Raw genomic sequence first — 11,184 nt, 5'->3', positions numbered from 1 at the left:
AAAATTTTGACTTTTTTTGGCCGAAAAAAAACGCCATACTATACTATGACGTTTTTTATGACATTTTGAGGTCCAAAAAAATTTTGACTTTTTTTGGCCGAAAAAAACGCCATACTATACTATGACGTTTTTTATGACATTTTGAGGTCCAAAAAAATTTTGACTTTTTTTGGCCGAAAAAAACGCCATACTATACTATGACGTTTTTTATGACATTTTGACGCCTTTCTATACTATGACTTTTTTTATGACATTTTGACGCCTTACTATACTATGACGTTTTTTATGACATTTTGAGGTCAAAAAAGTTTTGACTTTTTTAGTCCGATTTTGATGCCTTACTATACCATGACATTTTTTATGACATTTTGACGTCTTACTATACTATGACGTTTTTTATGACATTTTGAGGTCAAAAAAATTTTTGACTTTTTTTGTCCGATTTTGACCCCTTACTATACTATGACGTTTTTTATGACATTTTGAGGTCCAAAAAAATTTTGACTTTTTTTGGCCGAAAAAAACGCCATACTATACTATGACGTTTTTTATGACATTTTGAGGTCAAAAAAAATTTTGACTTTTTTTGTCCGATTTTGACGCCTTACTATACTATGACGTTTTTTATGACATTTTGAGGTCAGAAAAAATTTTGACTTTTTTTGGCCGAAAAACACGCCATACTATACTATGACGTTTTTTATGACATTTTGAGGTCAAAAAAATTTTTGACTTTTTTTGGCCGAAAAAAACGCCATACTATACTATGACGTTTTTTATGACATTTTGAGGTCCAAAAAAATTTTGACTTTTTTTGGCCGAAAAAAACGCCATACTATACTATGACGTTTTTTATGACATTTTGAGGTCAAAAAAATTTTTGACTTTTTTTGGCCGAAAAAAACGCCATACTATACTATGACGTTTTTTATGACATTTTGAGGTCAAAAAAAATTTTGACTTTTTTTGCCCGATTTTGACGCCATACTATACTATGACGTTTTTTATGACATTTTGAGGTCAAACATTTTTTTGACTTTTTTTGTCCGATTTTGACGCCTAACTATACTATGACGTTTTTATGACATTTTGAGGTCAAAAAAATTTTTGACTTTTTTTGTCCGATTTTGACGCCTTACTATACTATGACGTTTTTTATGACATTTTGAGGTCAAAAAAAATTTTGACTAATTTTGGCCGAAAAAAACGCCATACTATACTATGACGTTTTTTATGACATTTTGAGGTCCAAAAAAATTTTGACTTTTTTTGGCCGAAAAAAACGCCATACTATACTATGACGTTTTTATGACATTTTGAGGTCAAAATTTTTTTTTACTTTTTTTGTCCGATTTTGACGCCTTACTATACTATGACGTTTTTTATGACATTTTGAGGTCAAAAATTTTTTTGACTTTTTTTGGCCGAAAAAAACGCCATACTATACTATGATGTTTTTTATGACATTTTGAGGTCCAAAAAAATTTTGACTAATTTTGGCCGAAAAAAAACGCCATACTATACTATGACGTTTTTTATGACATTTTGAGGTCCAAAAAAATTTTGACTTTTTTTGGCCGAAAAAAACGCCATACTATACTATGACGTTTTTTATGACATTTTGAGGTCCAAAAAAATTTTGACTTTTTTTGGCCGAAAAAAACGCCATACTATACTATGACGTTTTTTATGACATTTTGAGGTCAAAAATTTTTTTGACTTTTTTTGTCCGATTTTGACGCCTTACATACTATGATGTTTTTTATGACATTTTGAGGTCCAAAAAAATTTTGACTAATTTTGGCCGAAAAAAACGCCATACTATACTATGACGTTTTTTATGACATTTTGAGGTCCAAAAAAATTTTGACTTTTTTTGGCCGAAAAAAACGCCATACTATACTATGACGTTTTTTATGACATTTTGAGGTCAAAAAAAATTTTGACTTTTTTTGGCCGAAAAAAAACGCCATACTATACTATGACGTTTTTTATGACATTTTGAGGTCCAAAAAAATTTTGACTAATTTTGGCCGAAAAAAACGCCATACTATACTATGACGTTTTTTATGACATTTTGAGGTCCAAAAAAATTTTGACTTTTTTTGGCCGAAAAAAACGCCATACTATACTATGACGTTTTTTATGACATTTTGAGGTCCAAAAAAATTTGGACTTTTTTTGGCCGAAAAAAAACGCCATACTATACTATGACGTTTTTTATGACATTTTGAGGTCAAAATTTTTTTTGAGTTTTTTTGTCCGATTTTGACACCTTACTATACTATGACGTTTTTTATGACATTTTGACGCCTTACTATACTATGACGTTCTTTATGACATTTTGAGGTCAAAAAAGTTTTGACTTTTTTAGTCCTATTTTGATGCCTTACTATACCATGACATTTTTTATGACATTTTGACGTCTTACTATACTATGACGTTTTTTATGACATTTTGAGGTCAAAAAAATTTTTGACTTTTTTTGTCCGATTTTGACCCCTTACTATACTATGACGTTTTTTATGACATTTTGAGGTCCAAAAAAATTTTGACTTTTTTTGGCCGAAAAAAACGCCATACTATACTATGACGTTTTTTATGACATTTTGAGGTCAAAAAATTTTTTTGACTTTTTTTGTCCGATTTTGACGCCTTACTATACTATGACGTTTTTTATGACATTTTGAGGTCCAAAAAAATTTTGACTTTTTTTGTCGAAAAAAACGCCATACTATACTATGACGTTTTTTATGACATTTTGAGGTCAAAAATTTTTTTGACTTTTTTTGGTCGATTTTGACGCCTTACTATACTATGACGTTTTTTATGACATTTTGAGGTCAAAAAAAATTTTGACTAATTTTGGCCGAAAAAAACGCCATACTATACTATGACGTTTTTTATGACATTTTGAGGTCAAAAAAATGTTTGACTTTTTTTGTCCGATTTTGACGCCTTACTATACTATGACGTTTTTTATGACATTTTGAGGTCAAAAAAGTTTTGACTTTTTTAGTCCGATTTTGATGCCTTACTATACTATGACATTTTTTATGACATTTTGATGTCTTACTATACTATGACGTTTTTTATGACATTTTGAGGTCAAAAAAAATTTTGACTTTTTTTGGCCGAAAAAAACGCCATACTATACTATGACGTTTTTTATGACATTTTGAGGTCCAAAAAAATTTTGACTTTTTTTGGCCGAAAAAAACACCATATTATACTATGACGTTTTTTATGACATTTTGAGGTCAAAAAATTTTTTGACTTTTTTTGGCCGAAAAAAACGCCATACTATACTATGACGTTTTTATGACATTTTGAGGTCAAAAAAATTTTTGACTTCTTTTGTCCGATTTTGACGCCTTACTTTACTATGACGTTTTTTATGACATTTTGAGGTCAGAAAAAATTTTGACTTTTTTTGGCCGAAAAAAATGCCATACTATACTATGACGTTTTTTATGACATTTTGAGGTCCAAAATAATTTTGACTTTTTTTGTCCGATTTTGACGCCTTACTATACTATGACGTTTTTTATGACATTTTGAGGTCAAAAAAATTTTGACTTTTTTTGTCCGAAAAAAACGCCATACTATACTATGACGTTTTTTATGACATTTTGAGGTCAAAAATTTTTTTGACTTTTTTTGGCCGAAAAAAACGCCATACTATACTATGACGTTTTTTATGACATTTTGAGGTCAAAAATTTTTTTGACTTTTTTTGTCCGATTTTGACGCCTTACTATACTATGACGTTTTTTATGACATTTTGAGGTCAAAAAAATTTTTGACTTTTTTTGTACGATTTTTACGCCTTACTATACTATGACGTTTTTTATGACATTTTGAGGTCAAAAAAAATTTTGACTAATTTTGTCCGAAAAAAACGCCATACTATACTATGACGTTTTTTATGACATTTTGAGGTCCAAAAAAATTTTGACTTTTTTTGGCCGAAAAAAACGCCATACTATACTATGACGTTTTTTATGACATTTTGAGGTCAAAAAAATGTTTGACTTTTTTTGGCCGAAAAAAACGCCATACTATACTATGACGTTTTTTATGACATTTTGAGGTCAAAAAAAATTTTGACTTTTTTTGCCCGATTTTGACGCCATACTATACTATGACGTTTTTTATGACATTTTGAGGTCAAAAAAATTTTTGACTTTTTTTGCCTGATTTTGACGCCATACTATACTATGACGTTTTTTATGACATTTTGAGGTCAAAAAAATTTTTGACTTTTTTTGGCCGAAAAAAACGCCATACTATACTATGACGTTTTTTATGACATTTTGAGGTCAAAAAAAATTTTGACTTTTTTTGCCCGATTTTGACGCCATACTATACTATGACGTTTTTTATGACATTTTGAGGTCAAAAAAATTTTTGACTTTTTTTGGCCGAAAAAAACGCCATACTATACTATGACGTTTTTTATGACATTTTGAGGTCAAACAAAATTTTGACTTTTTTTGCCCGATTTTGACGCCTTACTATACTATGACGTTTTTTATGACATTTTGAGGTCAAAAAAATGTTGACGTTTTTTGGCCGAAAAAAACGCCATACTATACTATGACGTTTTTTTTGACATTTTGAGGTCCAAAAAAATTTTGACTTTTTTTGTCCGATTTTGACGCCTTACTATACTATGACGTTTTTTATGACATTTTGAGGTCAAAAAATTTTTTGACTTTTTTTGCCCGATTTTGACGCCATACTATACTATGACGTTTTTTTATGACATTTTGAGGTCCAAAAACATTTTGACTTTTTTTGGCCGATTTTGACGCCATACTATACTATGACGTTTTTTATGACATTTTGAGGTCAAAAAAATTTTGACTTTTTTTGGCCGAAAAAAAACGCCATACTATACTATGACGTTTTTTATGACATTTTGAGGTCAAAAAAAATTTTGACATTTTTTGCCCGATTTTGACGCCATTCTATACTATGACGTTTTTTATGACATTTTGAGGTCAAAAATTTTTTGACTTTTTTTGTCCGATTTTGACGCCATACTATACTATGACATTTTTTATGACATTTTGAGGTCCAAAAAAATTTTGACTTTTTTTGTCCGATTTTGACGCCTTACTATACTATGACGTTTTTTAATGACATTTTGAGGTCAAAATTTTTTTTGACTTTTTTTGTCCGATTTTGACGCCTTACTATACTATGACGTTTTTTATGACATTTTGAGGTCAGAAAAAATTTTGACTTTTTTTGGCCGAAAAAAACGCCATACTATACTATGACGTTTTTTATGACATTTTGAGGTCCAAAAAAATTTTGACTTTTTTTGGCCGAAAAAAACGCCATACTATACTATGACGTTTTTTATGACATTTTGAGGTCCAAAAAAATTTTGACTTTTTTTGTCCGATTTTGACGCCTTACTATACTATGACGTTTTTTATGACATTTTGAGGTCCAAAAAAATTTTGACTTTTTTTGGCCGATTTTGACGCCTTACTATACTATGACGTTTTTTAATGACATTTTGAGGTCAAAATTTTTTTTGACTTTTTTTGTCCGATTTTGACGCCTTACTATACTATGACGTTTTTTATGACATTTTGAGGTCAGAAAAAATTTTGACTTTTTTTGGCCGAAAAAAACGCCATACTATACTATGACGTTTTTTATGACATTTTGAGGTCCAAAAAAATTTTGACTTTTTTTGGCCGAAAAAAAACGCCATACTATACTATGACGTTTTTTATGACATTTTGAGGTCCAAAAAAATTTTGACTTTTTTTGTCCGATTTTGACGCCTTACTATACTATGACGTTTTTTATGACATTTTGAGGTCAGAAAAAATTTTGACTTTTTTTGGCCGAAAAAAACGCCATACTATACTATGACGTTTTTTATGACATTTTGAGGTAAAAAAAAATTTTGACTTTTTTTGCCCGATTTTGACGCCATACTATACTATGACGTTTTTTATGACATTTTGAGGTCAAAAAAATTTTTGACTTTTTTTGTCCGATTTTGACGCCTTACTATACTATGACGTTTTTTATGACATTTTGAGGTCAAAATTTTTTTTGACTTTTTTTGTCCGATTTTGACGCCATACTATACTATGACGTTTTTTATGACATTTTGAGGTCAGAAAAAATTTTGACTTTTTTTGTCCGATTTTGACGCCTTACTATACTATGACGTTTTTTATGACATTTTGAGGTCAAAAATTTTTTTGACTTTTTTTGGCCGAAAAAAACGCCATACTATACTATGACGTTTTTTATGACATTTTGAGGTCAAAAATTTTTTTGACTTTTTTTGTCCGATTTTGACGCCTTACTATACTATGACGTTTTTTATGACATTTTGAGGTCAAAAAAATTTTTGACTTTTTTTGTACGATTTTTACGCCTTACTATACTATGACGTTTTTTATGACATTTTGAGGTCAAAAAAAATTTTGACTAATTTTGTCCGAAAAAAACGCCATACTATACTATGACGTTTTTTATGACATTTTGAGGTCAAAAAAATTTTGACTTTTTTTGGCCGAAAAAAACGCCATACTATACTATGACGTTTTTTATGACATTTTGAGGTCAAAAAAAATTTTGACATTTTTTGCCCGATTTTGACGCCATTCTATACTATGACGTTTTTTATGACATTTTGAGGTCAAAAATTTTTTGACTTTTTTTGTCCGATTTTGACGCCATACTATACTATGACATTTTTTATGACATTTTGAGGTCCAAAAAAATTTTGACTTTTTTTGGCCGATTTTGACGCCTTACTATACTATGACGTTTTTTAATGACATTTTGAGGTCAAAATTTTTTTTGACTTTTTTTGTCCGATTTTGACGCCTTACTATACTATGACGTTTTTTATGACATTTTGAGGTCCAAAAAAATTTTGACTTTTTTTGTCCGAAAAAAACGCCATACTATACTATGACGTTTTTTATGACATTTTGAGGTCCAAAAAAATTTTGACTTTTTTTGTCCGAAAAAAACGCCATACTATACTATGACGTTTTTTATGACATTTTGAGGTCCAAAAAAATTTTGACTTTTTTTGTCCGATTTTGACGCCTTACTATACTATGACGTTTTTTATGACATTTTGAGGTCAGAAAAAATTTTGACTTTTTTTGGCCGAAAAAAACGCCATACTATACTATGACGTTTTTTATGACATTTTGAGGTCAAAAAAAATTTTGACTTTTTTTTGGCCGAAAAAAACGCCATACTATACTATGACGTTTTTTATGACATTTTGAGGTCAAAAATTTTTTTGACTTTTTTTGTCCGAAAAAAACGCCATACTATACTATGACGTTTTTTATGACATTTTGAGGTCAAAAAATTTTTTGACCTTTTTTGTGCGATATTGACGCCTTACTATACTATGACGTTTTTTATGACATTTTGAGGTCAAAAAAAGTTTTGACTTTTTTTTTCCGAAAAAAACACCATACTATACTATGACGTTTTTTATGACAATTTGAGGTCAAAAAAGTCTTGACTTTTTTAGTCCGATTTTGATGCCTTACTATACTATGACATTTTTTATGACATTTTGATGTCTTACTATACTATGACGTTTTTTATGACATTTTGAGGTCAAAAAAAATTTTGACTTTTTTTGGCCGAAAAAAACGCCATACTATACTATGACGTTTTTTATGACATTTTGAGGTCCAAAAAAATTTTGACTTTTTTTGGCCGAAAAAAACGCCATACTATACTATGACGTTTTTTATGACATTTTGAGGTCCAAAAAAATTTTGACTTTTTTTGGCCGAAAAAAACGCCATACTATACTATGACGTTTTTTATGACATTTTGACGCCTTTCTATACTATGACTTTTTTTATGACATTTTGACGCCTTACTATACTATGACGTTTTTTATGACATTTTGAGGTCAAAAAAGTTTTGACTTTTTTAGTCCGATTTTGATGCCTTACTATACCATGACATTTTTTATGACATTTTGACGTCTTACTATACTATGACGTTTTTTATGACATTTTGAGGTCAAAAAAATTTTTGACTTTTTTTGTCCGATTTTGACCCCTTACTATACTATGACGTTTTTTATGACATTTTGAGGTCCAAAAAAATTTTGACTTTTTTTGGCCGAAAAAAACGCCATACTATACTATGACGTTTTTTATGACATTTTGAGGTCAAAAATTTTTTTGACTTTTTTCGGACTTTTTTTGTCCGAAAAATACGCCATACTATACTATGACGTTTTTTATGACATTTTGAGGTCAAAAAAATGTTTGACTTTTTTTGTCCGATTTTGACGCCTTACTATACTATGACGTTTTTTATGACATTTTGAGGTCAAAAAAATTTTTGACTTTTTTTGTCCGATTTTGACCCCTTACTATACTATGACGTTTTTTATGACATTTTGAGGTCCAAAAAAATTTTGACTTTTTTTGGCCGAAAAAAACGCCATACTATACTATGACGTTTTTTATGACATTTTGAGGTCAAAAATTTTTTTGACTTTTTTCGGACTTTTTTTGTCCGAAAAATACGCCATACTATACTATGACGTTTTTTATGACATTTTGAGGTCAAAAAAATGTTTGACTTTTTTTGTCCGATTTTGACGCCTTACTATACTATGACGTTTTTTATGACATTTTGAGGTCAAAAAAATTTTTGACTTTTTTTGTCCGATTTTGACCCCTTACTATACTATGACGTTTTTTATGACATTTTGAGGTCCAAAAAAATTTTGACTTTTTTTGGCCGAAAAAAACGCCATACTATACTATGACGTTTTTTATGACATTTTGAGGTCAAAAATTTTTTTGACTTTTTTCGGACTTTTTTTGTCCGAAAAAAACGCCATACTATACTATGACGTTTTTTATGACATTTTGAGGTCAAAAAAATGTTTGACTTTTTTTGTCCGATTTTGACGCCTTACTATACTATGACGTTTTTTATGACATTTTGAGGTCAAAAAAATTTTTGACTTTTTTTGTCCGATTTTGACGCCTTACTATACTATGACGTTTTTTATGACATTTTGAGGTCAAAAAAAATTTTGACTTTTTTTGGCCGAAAAAAAACGCCATACTATACTATGACATTTTTTATGACATTTTGAGGTCCAAAATAATTTTGACTTTTTTTGGCCGAAAAAAAACGCCATACTATACTATGACGTTTTTTATGACATTTTGAGGTCAAAAAAAATTTTGACTTTTTTTGGCCGAAAAAAAAACGCCATACTATACTATGACATTTTTTATGACATTTTGAGGTCCAAAATAATTTTGACTTTTTTTGGCCGAAAAAAAACGCCATATTATACTATGACGTTTTTTATGACATTTTGAGGTCAAAAAAATTTTTGACTTTTTTTGTCCGAAAAATACGCCATACTATACTATGACGTTTTTTATGACATTTTGAGGTCAAAAAAATGTTTGACTTTTTTTGTCCGATTTTGACGCCTTACTATACTATGACGTTTTTTATGACATTTTGAGGTCAAAAAAATTTTTGACTTTTTTTGCCCGATTTTGACGCCATACTATACTATGACGTTTTTTATGACATTTTGAGGTCAAAAATTTTTTTGACTTTTTTTGGCCGAAAAAAACGCCATACTATACTATGACGTTTTTATGACATTTTGAGGTCAAAAAAAATTTTGACTAATTTTGGCCGAAAAACACGCCATACTATACTATGACTTTTTTATGACATTTTGAGGTCAAAAAAATTTTGACTTTTTTTGGCCGAAAAAAACGCCATACTATACTATGACGTTTTTTATGACATTTTGAGGTCCAAAATAATTTTGACTTTTTTTGGCTGAAAAAAACGCCATACTATACTATGACGTTTTTTATGACATTTTGAGGTCAAAAAAATTTTTGACTTTTTTTGTCCGATTTTGACGCCTTACTATACTATGACGTTTTTTATGACATTTTGAGGTCAAAAAATTTTTTGACTTTTTTTGTCCGATTTTGACGCCTTACTATACTATGACGTTTTTTATGACATTTTGAGGTCCAAAAAAATTTTGACTTTTTTTGGCCGAAAAAAACGCCATACTATACTATGACGTTTTTTATGACATTTTGAGGTCCAAAAAAATTTTGACTTTTTTTTGGCCGAAAAAAACGCCATACTATACTATGACGTTTTTTATGACATTTTGAGGTCAAAAATTTTTTTGACTTTTTTTGTCCGAAAAAAACGCCATACTATACTATGACGTTTTTTATGACATTTTGAGGTCAAAAAAAGTTTTGACTTTTTTTTTCCGAAAAAAACACCATACTATACTATGACGTTTTTTATGACATTTTGAGGTCAAAAAAATGTTTGACTTTTTTTGTCCGATTTTGACGCCTTACTATACTATGACGTTTTTTATGACATTTTGAGGTCAAAAAAGTTTTGACTTTTTTAGTCCGATTTTGATGCCTTACTATACTATGACATTTTTTATGACATTTTGATGTCTTACTATACTATGACGTTTTTTATGACATTTTGAGGTCAAAAAAAATTTTGACTTTTTCTGGCCGAAAAAAACGCCATACTATACTATGACGTTTTTTATGACATTTTGAGGTCAAAAAAAATTTTGACTTTTTTTGGCTGAAAAAAAAGGCCATACTATACTATGGCGTTTTTTATGACATTTTGACGCCTTTCTATACTATGACTTTTTTTTATGACATTTTGACGCCTTACTATACTATGACGTTCTTTATGACATTTTGAGGTCAAAAAAGTTTTGACTTTTTTAGTCCGATTTTGATGCCTTACTATACCATGACATTTTTTATGACATTTTGACGTCTTACTATACTATGACGTTTTTTATGACATTTTGAGGTCAAAAAAAATTTTGACTTTTTTTGGCCGATTTTTACGCCTTACTATACTATGAATTTTTTTATGACATTGTTTAGTCAAAATTTTTTTTTACTTTTTTTGGCATATTTTCACGCCTTACTATACTATGATGTTTTTTATGACATTTTGAGGTCTTACTAAAATATGACTTTTTTTGGCATATTTTGAAGCCTTAATATACTATGACATTTTGAGGTCTTACTAAAATATGACTTTTTTTGGCATATTTTGAAACCTTAATATACTTTGACATTTTTTGACATTTTGACG

This window comes from Toxotes jaculatrix, chromosome 14, assembly GCF_017976425.1.
Source record: "Toxotes jaculatrix isolate fToxJac2 chromosome 14, fToxJac2.pri, whole genome shotgun sequence".
NCBI lineage: Eukaryota > Metazoa > Chordata > Actinopteri > Toxotidae > Toxotes > Toxotes jaculatrix.
The sequence above is the reverse complement of the archived record's forward strand: the minus strand, read 5'-3'. Positions refer to the sequence as shown.